This window comes from Tamandua tetradactyla, chromosome 2 (assembly GCF_023851605.1).
Source record: "Tamandua tetradactyla isolate mTamTet1 chromosome 2, mTamTet1.pri, whole genome shotgun sequence".
In the NCBI taxonomy this organism is placed as follows: Eukaryota; Metazoa; Chordata; class Mammalia; order Pilosa; family Myrmecophagidae; genus Tamandua; species Tamandua tetradactyla.
Window position 1 is genome coordinate 17,976,169 of NC_135328.1, and position 20,904 is coordinate 17,997,072.

At 39.1% G+C, this 20,904-nt stretch overlaps 1 protein-coding gene across 2 annotated transcripts in view; it reads left to right on the plus strand.

The window, feature by feature from the left end:
- Window positions 1–20,904, plus strand: part of LOC143666756 (uncharacterized) — a 279,905-nt gene that overhangs the window by 54,723 nt on the left and 204,278 nt on the right. Inside the window, exons 1-2 of one of the 2 annotated variants that reach the window (XR_013167722.1) lie at window positions 1,327–1,437; window positions 17,840–17,905. The exons of the other annotated variant lie outside the window; for it this stretch is intronic. The gene's annotated coding sequence lies outside the window, so the exon portion shown is untranslated. Of the gene's footprint in view, window positions 1–1,326; window positions 1,438–17,839; window positions 17,906–20,904 lie in introns of those variants that run through there. 2 annotated transcript variants of the gene reach the window in all.

Sequence of the window (20,904 nt, forward strand, 5' to 3'; positions counted from 1 at the left end):
TGAGGTTGAGTTATCTGAGGTTGCCATGTGTCAGTCCCTTCTGACAGTTGGTGTTTTTCTGGGTTGGTGATTTTATCTCCTGCGTGTGCTCATTGGCAGGTTGAAAGCTAATATTGAGCAGTCATTGTAATAAAAAGAGAAACATTAAAAAAATGTTATCTTTTGGTGAATTTTCTGAGTGTGCCTTAAAAGGCGGAAACAAATACCCCTGGAAATTCAAAATTTTCCTTCACTTGCTATTCATGGCACATCCACCAGGTTAGAAATTGCTGTTCCCTTCTTTCCCTCACCACCAGTGATCCAAGATTCAATATTGGAACTCTGTAAAAAATTGTTTTAAATTGACTCCAAAATCCCAGAAATTTCTTTTAGCAATATATGGCACTCATCTCCTCATCACTCCCTACTCTAATCACCACTCTCCAACATGCAAACATACATGTAAACTGGTCACATTGGTCCTGAATCTGAACCCCTGTGCCACACATATATGCACATGCACGCACATCCCTCTCGGATAAGTTTGAGTGAACCTCTGCTGGCATCACTGCTGTCTACCATTAGTGAGGCTTGCTTACAGCAGATTCTAAGTGGAAGCCCAATGAATATGAGGGGCTTTTGTTTTTTTAGCAGAAACTGAAATGACTGAGTGTTGGAAAGGTAAAAAGGCTTTAATTTTAAACATTCTGCAGACCAATTTTTGTCACTGATTATATCTTCATGGCCCAGAGAAGGTGGCAGTTTGAGTTGGTATTGGAGCATTTTGACAAGAGAAGAGGAAGAGAGCATTGCAAGCTAAGGGCACAGCGTGTGCATAGGCAGGAAAGGAGGACATTGTATTGTATATACAGCAAATGGCAAATAATCTGATGATGCTCTTGCCTTGAGTTTGGGTGATATTGTGATGGGACGTGGATTTGGAACCAGGTTTTGCAAGGCCTTGCATGCCAGGCTAAGGAGTTGAATTCATTCATTAGGCAGGCAGGCAAGTTTTTGAAGGTGGAAGCGATCTGAACCATGTATTGGGAAAAGAATCAATAAAATAATTATAGTATACAGAATTCTTATAGGTATACAGAGTTCTGGAGTTTATATAACTTCCATCTACTTTAAAAACATTTGACCCCCTAGAATGAAGTAGACAAAGTTCTATGTGTGGTTGGGAATCCATGCCATGCAAAGTCTGTTCAGAATCACCCCATTATGTGAAGTGTTCTCTAGAAAGGTGTTAATTTGTGCTGAATTCTCTCCACAGGCGAGGCATAAATTTAGGAAGATTCATTCAACTCCTCCAAAAAAGTCTTTAAAAGTTAATGAGGTGATCGATTCCCAGAGCCTGCCCATGCCAAAAAAAAAAAAAAAAAAAAAAGTTAATGAGGTGGGAAACACAAATAAGTAGAATAACTTAAATAATACCAGAAGTCTCATCTCCCAAAGGTAACCATTCTTAAAAATTTGGTGTGTTACCTTCAAGTCATTTTGCTACATCTGTTCATCTATCTGAGCATTCATTCACTTATACAACAAATATTGATAGATATTATGGTAGATTATATAGATATAGATTATATAGATATACAAACATAGATTTTATAGATATACAAACATGATTTCTGTTCTTATGGGGCTTATGATTTAATTTATTCTCTTTGCAAAGTTAGGATTGCATTATAGTCACTATATAATTCTTTGTTTAAATTAATATTTGTCAATCGACCTTATATCGTATGTACTTGCTATGTTATTATCAGTATTCCACTTGCATAATATTTCAACCTGTGGGTATACCACATGTCTTTTCTGTTGTTGAAGGTTTAGAGTGCGCTGTATGATTTTGCTATTGTAAACAACATTGCAATATATAGTGTGTGTGTATATATATATATTTTACATTTCAGATTATTTCCTTTTAAAAAATCCCAGTGAGAAGAATTACAGAACCAAAGAAAGTAAACATTGATAAGGCTTTTAAAAGTAGTTATTGCTCAACAAAAACTTTGGATAATTTTATTCTCTATTCAGCAATGTGAGAGTATGCCCGCTTCACAGCAATTTTACCACACTGGGCATCACTATTAAAAAACTAACTTGAAATGTGAGAAAAGGTGTCTAATATCCTTAATCTTCATTAAAAAGGACAATTACATGACTCAGGTGTCAGAAAATGCGAGGGGCCATCTTGTGCTTTAATGAACTTCTTGTGACAGGAGTGGGCAGGTCCAATTTGTTCGATCACATGAGTATCAGTCTTGAACCACATACCACATTCAAGTCCCAACAATCCCTATGGGATTTTGATTCTCTTCTATGTGGTAGCCAAAAGTGATCACCCATGAAAATATGTGACTACATTGATAATAGAGAGAGACGGTCCTCTGGTAGGGGACAACGGAGTACATGTGAAGAAAAGGAAACTTTAAATAATCCAAGTCGGATATAATTAGAAACAGCAAGAAGCCTTGCAATATTTGGTGGAAAGAACCACCACAAAGAGACACAGAAGCACCTACAAAAACAGACAGGAAGGAAACTGAACGCTAAGCAGATGCAAGAGACAGAACAGTCACCAGGGTTTCAGATGCAGATATGCCACAAGTATTAATTGCTTTGTTAGAAGAGAAACAGCCTAAAAATATGTGAACAAGGCTGGGCCCTAGAGGTACTAATGGCAGTGGAGACAGTTGCCATGACAACACCAAGGCAAAGTCAACCAAAGGAATTACTAATACATATGAGTGTAAATGTGTCTGACGTTGAATAATGTGAACCGATTCCTTGGCAGATTCCAATACTATTTTTTGAAACTGAAAGGAAAAAGTTTCGGCATCTATCACATGTAGGTTTTAGCCTATGATTTTATGGTAAGGGACCACTAACTTTTTCATAAGAGGTGGGCTTTGATTTTAAAAATAACTTATTATAAGGATATGATAGGGCCATTAAAATATTTTCAGAAGAAAAAATAAATTGCTTTCCATCTTCCCTGTCAGTACAACAGCTTGCCTTTTCCTTCTTCTCTTCCCTCATCCAACTGCATTTTTACATATCTGGAATCTTAGTATCCTGACAATTTTGTATTATGCTCCTATATTTAGCCTTATGTTTAAGGCTAAACATAAGAGCATTTTCAGTATTTTAAAAGCGTTTTCATAATTATTGGTTCAGATTTCTGCACAATAGTTCATCCATTGCATTGTATCACTTACTCAGCCATTTGCCTATTGGAAGGAATTAATGTATTATTCACAAGTTTTGTTGTAGGTAAGGCAGAGGGAACAGGTAGAGTTCAGATTAATATTACTAAAAAGCTAGCTCTCAATATTATATGGAGTTGAGCTTGTATTTGGGCCATGCTGCATTACAACACACAAATATCTGTTGGCTAGAGGGTGGGAAGGGTCAGTAATTCTTGATTATTAGGTAGTGCCAACAATTAATGGAATAGGGAAGAATGCTTTTCTCATTATAATACATATTACTTCATAAAGCACATCTGCTCCCATACCCTGGGCTCTGCTGCAATCCCCCAGTGTTTTTCTGAAAGACCATTTGTTACCCCAAATGAATCTGTCCATAATAATTATTATGGTAAAGTAAAAAACCCAGCTAACATGATTGAAACATTCCCTCATAGTCTGCAGTGGAGAAATGTAATTGTATATCACAGGATGACAGTTCCTTGCATTTGTAGTAAATCAGGTATCTTTTTCATCCTGTACTGGAAGGGGTTCTGCTTGGCCTCATCTGCTGTACCATCCATCTTGTTTTGTGTATGTAATGATTGTCTCGATGTTTCAGGATGTTAATAGAGCCTTTTGCTTCCATGGTGGGGGGAGAGGGGGAGGTGCCTTCTGAATGTATGGCCATTGCACCATCAGCTCTCATGATTAGCAAATCAAGGGACAGCCCCATTAGTCACTATGTAGAGGTGTAGCTTGAATGTGGGAAATCCATTGAAAGCTTAATGTTCCTAATAATGGATTAATGGCAGACCAGAGAGTGGGAACAATTGTTTGTCCCTTGCAAAAGACAAATGCTCAACTTCTGTTTTGATGATCATTCAATTACTCAACAGTTGTGCTAATTCAGATTGACTAAAGGATTTGGTTTTGCAGGATGAAGAATTATAAATTAACAATAAATTATTTAGCTAGAAAGAAGAAAAGAGGGATCTGAGGAGGTTAATAAATAAGAAGAGATTGGGAAAATGGGATTAACACTGAGGAAAGCAAGGAAAGAAATAGGATCAAATAACTGATTGCAATCACCAGACATACTTATTTAGGGAAGTCTTTGGATACTTAGAATTGTTAGCAAACCACTTGATCAGAGAACTGTGTTGGGGTTTCTTTCAGGTCTAGAGATGCCTGTGGGGCAAGCTTTGAGAATTGCACTCCAAATTTCTGCAACTTAGTTTAGGACACTTTGCAGTTTCTTTTTCCCAAATCAGAAAGGGCCAGCTTTCCACCTGGGGCAAGTTAGAACTCTCTAAACATCACTTTCCCCATTTATAAAGTGTTAATGTGACTGTTTCCTTCTAGTTTTCCTGTAAGCTCAAAAGAACAAATCCATAGGGGTTTACTTCTTTGATATGAGAATATTTTTATTGGCTCTCTCCTGAAAGCTCAAATCTCAAGGAACAGGCAACTGCACTTCTCAATACAAGGGGAACAGAAAGAGGATGGAAAGGGATCCCAGACATCTTAGAGGAAAGGGTTGGAGGGAGGAGAGGTTAGAGTAGTGGTTTCAACCCACTGTAACAAACATTTTACATTGCAACCCAATGGAAGCATGCGAACATGCAAAATATAAGAACAAACTATATGTAAAGCTGAAATCTTTTCAGCAAACATATCACCATCAGACTAGTGTCAAGACAACATACATTAATTCTTCTACTTTAGTCCTAACAATGATCCTAAGAAGATATTATTTTACTGTTTTCTACTTGATATCACTGGCCCATGTACCTATGGCAACTAAGTGGAGGAGCCAAGATATGGGCTTGTGTCTGAGGAGTTGTCAGAGCTGAGCCATTTTCCACTCAGATACATGACCTTTCCCCCAAGGACTGAAAATTTGGTCCTGACTTCCTAGCAATTAAGGAAAGGAGAGAAAGATGATCAGTTAAAGGAACCGTAATATCCCAGAGATGGCTGAGTTACCCAGGCTTTGAGAGCCAGTATGGCAGCCGTGGGGCTCTGTGAGTCATTGTATGTGCTGCCCCATACTGGCCAGCTGCTGGACCTGAGACAAGTTAGAATTCTCAAAACATCACTTTCCTCATTTGCAAAGTGCGAATATTAATAGTAGCTCCCTTGAAGGTTTGTTGTGAAATGAAAAGGGAGGATCCGAAGCAGTTTTCCAGGTGGGGTCTAGTAACAGGTTTGGCATTGTTGCTATGGACACAGGAAAGATGCCTGAGTGTTAGAAACCCCTTCATTCAAAGCTAGATCCCTTCAGCTGTTGCTAAGTAACTTTTTTGCTTATGGCAATCCAAATCCTTCTGAGAAGACAAATGTGTTATTTGGCCCAATAAAGGCTAGATGAAAATTCATAAATTTATAAATCATGCAAAGACCCCCTAAACAGTTATTGAGATGATGGGGAGTAATTGCCTCTAAATCACTAATTTCATTACAGCTCCAATGACTCTGACTAAAAACAATCAGCATTCTCTTGCTGAATAGTTGAATTTGCATGACTTAGTGGCCTCAGTTCAGTTTCTTTCCGCTATGTTCCTCAATCATAACATCATAAATTCCAAAATGAAACATACATTCTGAGATGAATGGAGTAAACTTAGAAAGCTTTAGAGAAACCTTGAATTCCCATTGTGGCTATTTGCTACCAGGGTTTGCTCCTAAAATAAGCTGTTAGAACAGTTTGGGGGGGATTTTCTTTCATATTGATTGTGCTGTAACCACCTTATCAAAGCAGGCAACTTAGAGGCAGAACATAGAAGAGAGAACAATATCTTTCTCTCTTGTTGAAGTGCCTCCATTCTCATCAGCCTGTGACAACTCGGCCCACAAGGAGTGGGAATTACTGTCCAAAACTGATGAGTGATACTGTCATTGGTAAAAGGAGACCAAGCAGTTTAGATAAATCTATACATGAAGTTTTATTTTGTAAGCTGGACCTTGTTACTTATATTCCCAAGTCTATCTTTCTTAACAGCTGGTGTTCTTGCATATGTTGTACAAATACTGGGGAAAGTTCTGCCTATGGTCTTAAATTCTTAGGACACTATGGGACTCAGGTAGCTTCACCTTTGAGGATCTCCAATGGACCTACTGTTCAGAATGAACAGGAGTGTGACAAGTGCAGACTTGATTGAACACAAGTGGTTATGGCAGCACTATTCAAAACCCCAATGTACATCAGAGGATGAAGGGATCGATAAATTGTGGTCTAAGCATATGTGCCCATTTGAAAGTATTATGTACCCCAGAAAAACCACGTTTTAATCCTGATCCAGTCTTGTGGGGACAGCCGTTTCTTTTAAACCTGATTCAGTATTGCAGGATGAAAACTGTTTCAATTAGATTATCTCCACAGAGATGTGACACTCCCAGTTATGGATGTTGCCTTTTGGTTAGATTATATATATCCATGAAGATGTGGCATGCCCAATTTTGAGTATGGCCTTTTAATTAGATGAAGATGTGACTCCACCCATTCAAGGTGTGTCTTGATTAGTTTACTGGAGCCCTTACAGGAGAGACATTTTGGAGAGAGTTTAGAGCCAACAGAGGCACTTGGAAAACAGTTGCTTCAGAGCCAACAGAGTAGAGCTGATGTAGACTTTTGGAGACCGAGACAGAAATAGCCTGGGTGCTAAGCAAGGACTCACAGAAATAACCAGAACCCGAAGGAAAGAAATCTCCGACCTCAGAAGATGCTAAGCTAAGAGAGGAAACCAGAGTTTTGTCCTGGGGTAGATAAGTGAATGCCCATAGATGCTTAGAGAGGAAACCACTGGCATCAGAAACTGGAAGCAATGAAACCTGGAACAAGGACCAGCAGATGCCAGTCATGTGTCTTCCCAGCTCATCTTTCCTTGAGCCAAGGTATCTTTCTCTGAATCCCTTAGTTAGAACAAATTTATGGCCTTAGAACTGTAAATATATGATTTATTAAATTCCCTTTTTAAAAGCTATTCCATTTCTGGTATTTTCATTCTAGCAGCTTAACAAATGAATACAGCATACAATGGAATATTATTCAGCCATAAAAAGAAATGAAGTTCTGTTATATGCTACAACATGGGTGTACTTTGAAAACATTATGCTAAGAGAAAGAAACCAGATGTAAAAAGTCACAAATTGTATTATTCCTTTTATATGAAATATCTGGAATGGACAATTCTATAGAGAAAGAAAGCAGATTAGTGGTTGTCAGGGGTTGGGGGAAGGAAAAATGGGGGGTGGCTGCTTACTGAATACAGGGTATTCTGGGGTGATGAAAAAGTTTTAGAACAAGCAAGACAACTAAATTCAATTTAGTGTATACTTTAAAATGGTTAATTGTATGTCATGTAAATTTTGCATCAATAGCAAAGAAAGATTTCATTGATATGAGAAGTTTGAATGTCACCATGTTCTTTGGACTGTGAGATGCCTTCATGGTTTATAGAGCAAATTCTCTCCAAACACATGCCGTGTGGCATTGACAGGTCTTTAGGGTATCAAGAATAGCAATATCATGATTAACATTTTGTGAGAGCTTACTCTCTGCCAAGCTACTCTAAGGTCTCTACATATAAAATCTCACTTCCTAGTCACTGCAGTTCTGTAGGTGCTATTACTATCCCCATTTGACAAATGAGAAAACTGCGGCCCAGAGAGGTGACTCACTTACCCAAGGTTATACGATCAGCACTGACTCATGTTGACAAGCTATTGTTGGTATGCCACCTCTCGTTTCTGGGCCCAGATTTTCTGTTCATCAGTTCTTCAGCTCCTGAAAAATAACCACCTATTGCAGTGGTTCCTAGTCAACCAATAGGTCTCCCAAAGTCAATTTTATCTTTCATGCTACCACAGGACATCACTACCCGCTGTTTGGGGATGAAAGCCACAGCCGGAATGGCACTATTGATAGCTGGTATCCTGGCCACAGGCTGGAGGATCTGTCCACATGAACTTCTGTCCCTGCAAGAGCATCTCTAACTCTAGATGTTGTTGGGATCCACATCTATAGACAGGCCCATGTATATGATGGGGCCTCATTGACCTCTGTGCCTCAAGTGGCCTCTCTCATTTCCCTTTCAAGACTCAGCCAAGGAACTCTGCCTCTGTGAAACCTTCCCTGACCTCTCCAGGTCTCCCCCAGACAAGGTGACAGCATACACTTCGGCATGTATATTCAGGCCTGTTGTTTGGCTTAGCTGGAGCATGGAATGCTTGGAGGGGGAGGAGCACCAACGGAGGGGAAGGGATTATTGATTAGGGAGGGGCTTGCATGCTGTCCTCAGAAATCTGGATTTTATCTAGTGGGTGAGAGGAGGGACCATTGCAGGGTTTAAGCTGGGAGACTGACATATGCATATTTGCATTTGGGAAGCTCATTAAGGCAAGATATATTAATAAGAAAGGAGACAAGCCAGGAGGCCAGGAAGCAAGTTAGAATGCCTTGCAATAAAGCAGTAGTTCTCAAACTGGTAGGCACTGGAACCTCCCAGAGGGATAGTTAAAATACAGACTACTGCAGCCCACCCTAGATTTTTTGATACAGTAGGTCTGGGGTGGGGCCTGATAATTTGCATTTCTAAGCAGTTCTCAGGTAACCCTAAAGTTACTGGTCTAAGGGTCCCACTTTGAGAACCAAGTGGGCCACGGTTGTAGAGAAATAAAGATGATTTCAATCAAGGCAGTGGGGTTAGGAAAGGGAGGACACGTTTAAGCAATAGTTAAGAGGTAGAATTCAACAGCGTTGGTGATGGGGTAGAGGAGGGTGAGGAGGGGGAAGGTTTTGAGCTGGCTGAGTGGATGGGCAGAGGGGCCATTTGCTGAGCTGGGGACTCAAGGAGGAGACTCAGAGCCAAAAGCGTCATCTTCCCAAGGTTAAGGCACTTTTGGTATACTTTGCATTGAATATTTCCTTTTAGAGAAGACTCCATTTTTCCATTTCAATGCCTTCTACTTTCCTAAGTATTATGGAAGTATTTTATGAAGACCTTTCAATAAAATTAAGTGGCTTCTGTGGATAGTTTTATGTTGCAGAATCAGTGCATAAGGGAGAGGAATTCCAGGCAAGATAAATGAGGCTGTCAGAGAGTATGTGGTCAGGCCACATTCTTGCTTGCCTCCTCCTGCAGTTACTGCTGCAATAGGAAATATCCATAAACAGATTCTTCTGATCGACAGTATGAATATTATCAGTTAGCAATCAGGAAGGTTGATCACCATTTTTGTAAAGGATTAGCAATAATTTATTTACCAAATATGGCATAAGGAAAATAGTGATTGAAGGGGAAATCACAGGTGGGAAAAGTCAGTAGCTCAGGACTTCCCTATGTTTGCTACCAAACAGGAATGAAAAAAAAAACCTATTCATCTTGGCTTTGAGAAAAGAATATAAGTAAACTTCTTGGTAAACTGCCAAGCAAGAGATTGGTTAGACCAGGATCTGCTGGTCTTTCCCAACTCTGAGCTCTTTTCACTCTTTATTCCATGGGAGGCACTACAGTGACTGCAGTCGAGAAAGGATGTGCTCATTTAAACATGCTTGTTGGTCAAACTGGTCATAATTCACGCTCCAGCAGTGCCATGCCTAGAGGAGAGAGAATGAAACATTTATGAAAATGGCTCTTTCCCAGCCACACGTCACATTTATCAAAAGGAAGAAGGCAAAATAGCAGGAATCATCTCCCTAGGAGAGGCCATGCTGGTTTTGTTTCTTATTTTTATCTTTAGGATGAGATTCCATTTGTGAGTTTTTGAAAGTGAACCTCTTGGGTCACTTGTTACTGCCTTATCTCGGATTTTGCTGAGAAGCCAGGTAGATTTTCTTGAAAGGTAGTAGGAAAGAGTCAGTGCTGGGTTATCCGATAGACAGGCTAAGCATGTACTTAGGGCACCGGCAAAATTTTGTTAGGAGTGTATATTACTTCCCTAAGCCTACTGTAAAAAGTATCACAAACTGGATGGCTTGAAAACAACATAAATTTATTGTCTCATGGTTCTGGAGGCCAGAAGTCTGAAATCAAAATGTCAACAGGGCCAGGCTCCCTCTGAAACCTGTAGGGGAGAAACCTTCCTTGCCTCTTCCTAGCTACTGGTGGTTTGCTGGCCATCCTTGGTGTATTAGATTGCAGAGGCAGCATTTCAATCTCTGCCTTCATCATCACATGGCTGGCTGCTTCTTCTGTGTCTGGTGTCTTCTTTTCTCCTTGAAATGATTCTAGTCATTGGATTAGGGGCCTACCCTATTCCAAAATGACTTTGTCTTAACTAAGCCCCTCTGCAATGATACTATTTCCAAATAATGTAACATTCCAAAGTACTGGGATAAGGACATGAGTCTTTCCTTTTGAGGGACAGAATTCAACCCATAACAGGGAGGGAATAATTTGATTTCTGAAGTTTGAAGAAAAACATCAGAGCAGTCATCACGGGTAAAGCCAGAACTTTATTTGATTTATTTCATAAAGTTAGCATTGTTTTGAGTTGTTGTTGTAGAAGAAATAAAATGTAATCTTTTTAGGGATTTGAGTCTCTAAAGGTCTTAGTTTAACACTGGAATGACCCAGGGCCTGAGTGTCTGTCCCTGGCTTTGGGGGCAGACTTGGAGAAGAAGTGAGGGTGACCTTATCTGGCTTCAATGAAGCCAGAGGAGTAGGGATCCAAGGTCCTTAGTAATCTGCCACCATGCTATAGGCAACTGGTTAGTACTAGGAGGTTAGACAGTTGGAGCTGAAGGGCTAATCACGGGGTGGAGATGAGGGACTGGTAATCCAGAACTTGGGCATTAGCCTCAAGTTCCCATGAGCCAGCTGACTTGCCATTCTGTCTATGGGTGTCAAGAACCCAGTCACTGGAAGAGGCTCAGAGAAAAGACCCTGGACTCCCAGATGAAACCCTGATTAAGGCAAGGCTGGGTCCAGTCAGTAAAGGGGGACTGGGAACCCAGAGCTCAAGATGGGATGGATGCAACTGAGAATATCCGCTTCCACTCCCTAATCCAGCATCATGGGCATCAAGCTTACATTGAATTGAGTTAAGGTAGCACCTCTACATAATGAATTATGGCCTGCTCTTCTTGCTGGCTGCCATACTTTCAGAAGGCATATTTTCAGAAGGTATCCTCATGGAAGCAAATGGCTCTATTAACAACATGAAACAACTCAAACTGGCTTAAGCCAAAAAAGAGAATTGGTTAAAAACATAGGCAGAAATGAAGCTGTTCAAGAGAGGATCCAGGGATTCAGATGGTGTCATTAGGTTTCTCTCTTTCTCTCCCTTCCACTTCCCATTTCTGTTCTCTACTTTCCTTGGCCAGCAGCAGCTCCAGGCTTACATGCCGTGGTCTTTATGTCATGATTGCAAGAGGAGAGAGAGTCCCTCTTCCAGTACATATCTCAGTCCCCCAAACTGGGATGTCTGATTAACCCCACTTGAGTCACATGTTCATGTCTGAGAGAGATCATTGTGTACAGGAGGACAAATACTTTGGAGTGGAATTGGGGCCATGTGGAAAAGAGGATCTGTTATCAGAAGAAGCTGAAGAGAAACTGGGTGAACAAAACAACCATTATATACTATGAAGGTGCCCTCCTGGAGTGCAGGGAAGCATCTTAATCAGTTTTGTAACTCCAGAATCTAACAAAGCTTCTGGGTTCCAATAGACTCTCACTCAGTACATATTTGTGCAATGGGTAAACTCATTTCTTTCTTTTGTCAAATCCTTATTGTCTAAGCATACTGGTCTGGTGGCTATAGAACCTGTAAAGCTATGGAGGGGTAGATTTTGGATATAACCAGAGAAAAATGGTTGTGTCAAAAAGCATTTCCCTTGCTGGAAAGTCATTTATTTACAGAGCCAGTGACCCCTTTTGAGCAAAGAAAACATTTGAGCAGCAAGTAAAGAGATACTTGCTTAGAACAGTGCCTGTTGTAGAGCAAGTGATATAAAAACATTTGTTCAAGAAATATAAAGGAAAGCTGGAGAAAATATCACTTTTACTTGATTGGTACAAAATGTTAGTAGTACTGTATGTTTAATGTGTGTAGATGGTTGAATCATGTCCCCCCCGCCCAAAAAAAGACATGTTCAGACCCAAACCCCTAGTCCTGTGGGTGTGAACCCATTTGTAAATAGGACCTCTGAAGATGTAACTAGTTAAGGTGTGCCCAAACTGAATAAGGGTAGGCCTTAATCCAATATGGTTGAAGTCCTTATAAGCAAAGGAAATTGGACATGGAAGAGAGAGCCATGGAAAGGAGTTAGATGTCAGGAGAACCTGGAGGAGAAAGGAGAAGATACCACCATGTCCATTGGCAATTGACAGAAAAGCCAAGGATCGGGGTTCACCACAGCTAGCCCCAGAATGCCGGTCCTATGGGAGAAAGCATCACCTGTTGATGCCTTGATTTTGGACTTCTTCTAGCCTCCAAACTGTGATCCATTAAATTCCCATGGTTTAAGTCAACCCATTATGTGGTGTTTGTTTTAGCAGCTGGGGAACTAGGACTTATGTAGGAAGGTACTAACCCCCGGCAAGCAGACTTGGTGTATATACTTGTGTATGCTCAGGCATTTTGTACATGTTTCCACTAAATAATCTAACTTGTATTATTTCATTGCATCTCAAAATGTCTGATCAAAGTCCCCCTAAGGGCTGAGGACAATCCACTTGAATTCCAGATGATGGAGGTATAGACTAAAGAATCCCCTTCTGAGGTGAGATATTGCTTTCATTTTTAATCCTAAAGAAAAGAAAGAGTATGCACATTTTGCATTCTATTCCATGATATCCCCATATTTGATATACCACAAACAATCATTTGTGCTCTCCCATTGGAAGCATAAAATTGAAGAAATTCTCCCCAGATGACATTAAGGAAATTGAACATTCTGTAATTCTTTCTGCCACTCATTAAGCAATTAGAGGCATTTTTTTTTTCTGAAACTCACAGAAATTTTATCCAAGGAGAAGGGCACTGTAGTTCACTGGAAGGCATAGGATTCCACTTTGGTCAGAAAATAATGAGGTCAGTTCTGCAGAAGAGCAGCTGCTTAATCAGCATTGGCCTGTCCTCACTGAAGTTTTGCTGACATTTTTCACAAGTAGTTTTAACAATGCTCTAGTTTTCTGGCATTAGCTGAGAAGATGTGGAAAGCATAGTGCTGTTATGAGTGAGTATTGTGCCCTAAGAAAGATACTTCACATTGGTTTCCTTACCCATCAAATGAGAGGCTTAAGCTCAGTGATCTCTAAAATCAATTCCAGCTACCAAATCCCTTTTTCAGTATAGGAAACACCACTGTCTGTCTATATGCACCAACTGTTCAAAAACCTAGTGAAAATAATTGGAGGGAAAAAGCAGGCTCAAGAGTCTGAATTTGGGCTGTAATCTTTTCTCTCTTGAATGACATGACATGGGTGTAGTGTTTGAATAATATTTGTTTTTTTCCAAACAAATATTTTCTAACATTTATTTCATAGACAGGCATTCTTCTAAGTTATTTACAAATATTAGTTCATTAAATCCTCACCATCATACTATCAACTAGGTACTATTATTATCCCAATTTTACAGATGAGAAAACTGAAGTATGGCGAGGTCAGTTAACTTGTCCAAGGTTAAACCGAGCCCATTAGAATCCAGGTCTGGCTCCTGAGTTGTTCCTAACAACCCTATGCCTCTCCAAATATAATAATAATAAAATATAATAATAACCATAATGAAGATTGCAGTAGACATGATATATTTTTCCTCACAGCCAGGTTATGCTGCAAACTTGCTTTTATGGCCACGGCACAGAGATGAATAAGTTATGCATGCTATACTCTGGGAGTTCACAATTCAGAGGAAAATAGGGACACCAAATAGCAAATTACAGAACCAGTGTTTTCAGGGATATAAGCTAAAATCTATGGGATGTGGGAGAGAAAGTGATTCTATGTGGAGGAAGGTGGCAAGCAAGGTGAGGGATTCAGAAAAATCCATGAAGGAAATTTGGACTAAAAATTATAGGATGCTCATGAACTTACTGGAAGAAAAGGCAATATGGGATGGGTTTGAAAGGGAATTCCAATCAGAAAGATCAGAAAGCACAGAAGTATAAATAAGACCAACAGTGCATCTGAAGATTTCCCCCACCCACACCACCAGTTGACAATTTGCTAGAAAGTAGAAGTATACAATCCCTGCATTATTAAAAATTTTATATTGAACTCCTATTTCTTTTAGAAAACTAAGAATAAAGCTATTGTACATTATGGTCCATATGTTCACTATTTGAAACATCAACTTTCCTCTATTCATTTGAAGAAAGCAGAGCCTTACTGCTTATTTGACTTCCTTAAAATGTGGGCTTTGAAATTAGGTCCTGGCTCTGACCCTTACCAGCTATATGACCCTGCCTTTTCTGGACTTCAGTTTTCTTCTTTGTAAAATGGGGATGGTCATAATGTCCCTGCTGACTTGTTAGAGAAAATAAATGAGACAATCTATATAAAATACAAAATGATTACCAGAGCTTGGCACAAAGCAGATCAGTGAATACTATTTTCCACCCCTTTTTCTCTTTAAAATAATTTCCCTATGATTATTGGTTCAAATCTTGGATAGTTACCTTAGGTGGTTGAATAATGCTGAGAGTGTAGCTTCATGGCCCCAAACTAAATTGGCCTTGTAGATGCTTAGCTCCTTTGGCTTCAGGGATGGGTGATAACTGGGTGCTTGGAATAAAAACACCTTAGGTGTACTCTTGTTCATCTTAGTCTTTTCAACCTGGTATAGTTAAGGGAGAAATCTTGATTACAGTCAGGAATGCTTCTCAACAATCTTTCCCAATACATGGGGCACCTCCCCTGAACCCATCCAAGGCACTGACATAAGACAAACATCAGGTGATGTAGCACAACCTTATCTGTCCAATTTGAGCTGCGTCCCTTACCTTTCTCACTCACAGGCAATACAGGAGTATCCTAGGTTTCTGTGCTTATTGACTCAACTTCCCTGGTCTTGTCCCAAGACTGCATTGCAAAAGGATGCACTTGATTTTCTTTTTGTAAATATCCACCTAGTTTTTGAACACATGCTTCAGAAAGTCTGATATGGTCTAAGTCATCATTACATGGTCTATTCTGGAACCTCCTCCCACCATCCTCCTACCCACCCCGCATCCATTCTGTACCCTGCCGCCTGAGTGGTCTTTAAGGAAGCTTCATCCTGCTTCAAACACTCGAGTGCCCTTCCTGTTACACTTGAGGAAATCTAAGCATCCATCTTGCCTTATAAAGTTCTTTCTGAGTCTTATTAGTACTGTCATTTGAAAATTTGGAGCAGGGTTGATTTTCTACAAAAGAGGTTTATTTTGCTCCCAGAGTAAAGATGGTTTTATGAAGCTATATCTTTTCCTTGAAGAATCTGTTGTTACATTGGAAAGCAGCGGAAGCTCTAGACATAGAAAGAAAATACACACACATTTTTTTCTCACATCTAATTACTTGCTAGGTCCTGTTAAGATGGCCTTAAAGAAGATCAGTATTTATATCACCAAAGTGTGGCTTGTTCCATTAGTAAAATGAGTATTTATGAACTGCCAGATTAAAAAAACGCTGAGAAATGGAAGGCTGTACAAATTGCCAGAAGAACTGCTAAGAACTAAAAACTGCATTAATACCCCAAAGAGTTGAAAGCAGGGACTTGAACAGATATGTATATAACAGTGTTCACAGAGGCATTATACAGCTCTGAGCCTCTATTGATTCTGTGCTAATTCTTCCAATATTTTTAGTAACTTGTAGTTGCATATGCAAAATTGTTAATAGTCAAAAGGTGGAAGCAACCCAAGTGTCCACAAACCAGAGAATGGATAAACAAACTGTGGTATAGACACATAATGGAATATTTTTCAGCTATAAAAGGAATGAAATACTGATACATGCTACAACCAGGAGGAAGCTTGAGGACATTATGTTAAGTGAAATAAGCAAGACACAAAAAGACAAATATTCTTATGTGTTCAAGATATTGTATGATCTTGTTTACATGAAATACCAAGTAAGAGCAAATTTCATAGAGACATATAGTAGATTACAGGTTACCAGGCAGGGGTGAGGGGTGAAGCACTGGGGAGTTATTGCTTAATGGGTGGGTGCAGAGTTTCTGTTTGAGGTGATGAAAAAGTTGGGGTAATGTAAAAGTATTGTGAATGTAACTAATACCACTGAATTGTACACTTGGAACTTGTTAGAATGGAAAATTTTGAGCTGTATATATGCTGTATATGTACATATGTTACAACAATGAAAAACTGCATTGAGCTTTGGCTGATACATTGTGAAGCATGATCTCTGATGAGTAAAGCATTCATTGAGTTCAATTCATTGAAATCAATCCTGTGGGGGAGTGAAGGGCTGCTTTCCTGAAGGTACTCATAATTAAGGAGAGATAAAACACATATACACAGTAATCAACCTGGGAATAACTACAAAGGAAGGAGACAAGACACCCCAGGCATCACGCAGACCTGGTGTTGACATGCTGAAGGGTGAAGATGGATGGGGGCGGGATGGCAGCTCGCTCTGGGGAATTTTGAGCTGGGACTTAAATACCATGCATGACTGTGAAATGATAAGGGGGTTCATTGAAATTGAGGTAACTGCCTGAGCAAGGGTCCTAGGAAGGTGTGTACAGGGGAAAGCTCATGGCCAGCATGTCAGAAGTTGAAGGGCTGTGTTGACAAAGAAACTCTTGTGCTTCCAGAAGCTACTGTCAGATATCTAGATAAGAATGAGCGTTATGAAAACAAACAGAATCATACTGGTACTTAAAAATAACGCAGTCAGTTACTTTGGGCATTGAGTATTTTGCAATATAATTACTGGGAAACACAGTCAGAGTTGCATTGCTGAATCATTCATTCCTTCAGCATCTATTGAGTGCCATGTACCAGGCATTGTTAGTTGCTTAAGCCTACAATATGGTATAAACGCAGGTCTTTTTTTGGAACAAGGAATGGTGCAAAAGATAAACAAACACATATCCACTCCGTTGTTTTGCTTGTAGAGCATTCATTTGCAGATTAATATGAGACCTGGGTGAATAAAGAAAAAAGGATACTTTTAGAGAAATTCTCTCTCTACTCTGGATTATCAAGGCAACACCTGCCAAATTTGGCACAAAATGATCATTACTCTCGGGCATACTTGCACAAGAACAACTCACTCAGCGATCGTGGGTGATTTCAAAACCAACAGCAGCTTCCAGGCGTCGGGTTTCAGCTCTGAGTGTCTGTTGTAACTCTGTGCTAATTCCTTCAATATTTTTAGCAACTTGTAGTTGCAAGTACAAAATTGTTAATAGCAAGAGCATAAAGGACAGATTTTATGACCCTGGAAACTGAACAGTGTGCTTCAGTTATTGAAGAAGCAAGGAAAAAAAATTGGGGGGGAATATTCTCTCACAGGCTACACTTAATTAAGCTCTAATATTTCACCAAATGACTTGGAAGAAGTAAAAGGCAATTTTTTTGGTCCATTGTATCTAGTTTATAAATGAATGATCCTCATCACGTAATGGTATAAAGCTGTTGATTTATGAACCAGATAATATTCTGCCCTCTCAGCAAATTTTTTATTGAAGTAATTTTTTTCCCCCAGGAAATGTAAAACTGGGAAGATATTCACATGTGAAAAGGAATGTTAAAAGTGGGCATACGTTTTCAGGTAGGAAATTATAAAAAGCCACTATAAATAATTACAGCCAGCAGCTATGAAGAGAACTGAGTGACATTAGCTCTTCTCTGTCACCTTTAATGACACGCTCTGAATGATCCTTCCTTTGGTTTCCCCAAGGTGTGCTGGCCTAGTGACGAAACTCATCCTTCTGATTCACCCTAAACTAATTCTCACAGTCACCCATGCATGGGATATTTTTAAAATTGTAGCTGTGTATTAGTAGCAGAGTTTTCCCATTTGACCTTCTGTGAATATTCGACTTTGCTCTTTTGCAATCTGTATGGAATAGGCTCTTGTTTAGATGAGGGGTGGTAGGTCAGTGTGTTCCATGTTTCACTGGCTCTCATTGAACTGCTAATTGGCCGTAATTATAGAAAATCGCTGTGCTTATAATAGCATTGGGTTATCAGCCTTTGACATGGCTTTCCCAACTTTGCATGAAAACTCCTGTGAAGGGGTAGAAAAATTCCTAAAACGAAATTAAACCACCTAAGTAAAAAGAAGAAAAAAGCTTAGTGATGGAAGGTCAATTAAGAAATACTTTCTTTCTGGAACACCCATGCTTTTCCTAATGAAACAGACACTATCTGAAACAAAGGAAAGAGAGAAAAAAATGTCCTGTGGTTTCTCCTATTCCACCATCTGCTTCATTTTAGGGACCCACGGTCTGATATTCTTCTCTGTGCAAAAGATGATTTTTTTAAGATGGCAAAAATACAAAATGCCAACACCCTATCTTTTTATATTCACTTACACAAAAGATTACTATTAAACAACAGAGTGGGAAGAAGCATCTGCTAGCAGGGGCAATTCCTGGTGTGGAAGAATGAACAGATGGCCTGGGTTGGAATCTTCTTCCACCTAACAGCTGAGAGACTTTGGAAAGTGACTTATTCTTTCTGAGCCTCAGTTTCCTGATCCATATGTATTATGTAGGTAATAATAGCAATATAACAGATAATAGTATAAATAATAGCTCGCAAAGTTATTGTATGGGTTAGAGATATAAAGTGTCTTACACAGTACCTGGCACATAGTAGGTGCTCAAGAAATGGTAGTTGATGATGATGATGATGATGATGATGGATAATTTCCAACAGGTAAAGTATTATGGTTAAGTGAGGAGACTGGACAATAAATGCTTGTTAAGTACATGTTGGAGAAAGTGGTTTTTAGTTAATCAAATTGGTTCAATATGTCAGAGACCCAGTCATGGGGCAAAGGAGAGGCCCCCCCATTTCAGAACAGTAGTAGAGTTACCTGGTGAAAGCCAGGGCTGAGAGAGTATGCCTAAATCACTCTCCAGCTGTATATGAGCAAGAAAAATCCAGTATCCAACTGGCAAGTAAGCAAGAGAATTCAAGATTTGCAAATAATAGAAAGAAAAGCTAGGAGGATAAGATGAATGGAAAAATAGATACAATTAAAAAAGAATTGTAAGATAAAGAAAATGCAAAAGCAGGATTGGCAATAGCTAACAATAGGTAACATTTTTCGAGTGTCAGTCTGTGCTTTACATATATTAACTCATCGATCTTTATTCACCTCTATGAGATGAATTATTATCTCTATTTTACAGATGAGAATACTAAAGCACAGAGGGATTTAGAAATCGATCTAAAGTTACAGAGTTGGATACAGGAAGAGTCCAGATTTTGAATTCCGATAGTTCAGAGGGAGAACTCAAATATTGTGCCATACTGCCTTGGATACAGTTGCAGCATAATTAATACTCTTGAAAATTTAAACAAGGATAAGAAGACAAACTTAGGAACACTCACAGAATTTAGAGAAAAGAAGGAAGAGATTAAAGAATCAATAGGAAGAGGGAAGACATGGAAAACATTGATTAATGAGCAAACCTAAAAATTACAGATATTCCTTAAGGGAAAAAAAGAAATAGAATAGAAAAAAATAGAATAATAAAATACCTTTTTTCAGTTGGAAAGATGTCTTTGTATATATAGATAGAAAACGTGGTCCAAGTATTCCAGACAAGATCTAAAAGGAAATTGACACTTAAATATATATACCAGCAGAGTTTCTGAGTGAAAAGAAAACACATTCTCAACCATTTAGGCAAAAAGAAAAAAAAGACAGACATCTTGTATCACTTAATGTCAGAACACAATAGAACCACATTATAGAATTTTGAGAGAGGTTGTGACTAAAAAAATATGTGATCAAACAACTGGAATTACATATGGTAGTCAATTGATAAACCAAACGAAACACAGCGTATGCATTCAAGAACTCAGGAAATATTTTCCTTTTAAATAATAGTTGAACGCGTATTCCAGACAACAGATAGATGAAACCAAAGTAGGGAATTTGCAGTGATAAATGAAAAAGAACCTATAATGGCTATCCAAACAGATAGACTGTGCTAAATCACAAAATGCAAGACTAAGTTCAAATTGTTTTAACATCTGCTCATTCAGACTTGCAGACAAACTGATAAGACCACAGGCGAACTGGACTTGTGGGCATTGACTTGCATTCCAGAGACTGACCATTGATTAGTCCAGCAACTTACTGAGTTTGTAAGTTCTGACCAATTCTTGCCGAGACAGACTTACTTTCTCCTTGAAACTACTCTACAACTAATCCTAGCCTGATAAGCCCTAGAAACTCCCTTCTCTCACCTCCTCCACCCCTTTGGAAGTCCTACTGAAACATCCCAAGGTGGTGCTCTGTGCTGTTCAGCAAATTTAACAAACCAGCTTTGAGTGTCAACAGTTTTTCCTGGTATCTGTGGGAGCTTGATGGGAAGTCTGGAAGTGAGCATGTTAGGCATGGAAAATCAGATTACAAGACTGAGGACCAACATCAAAATACTTTTCTTGAAAACAAAAATAATTAAGGTAAAAATAGTAATAGATAAAAATATAAAGAATGGAAAGTTAGAGCATTAGAAAAGTAGTAGTAGGTGAAATTGTGCTAAATATTTTATTTTAAATATGGTGAACACCAATGATGATTATTCT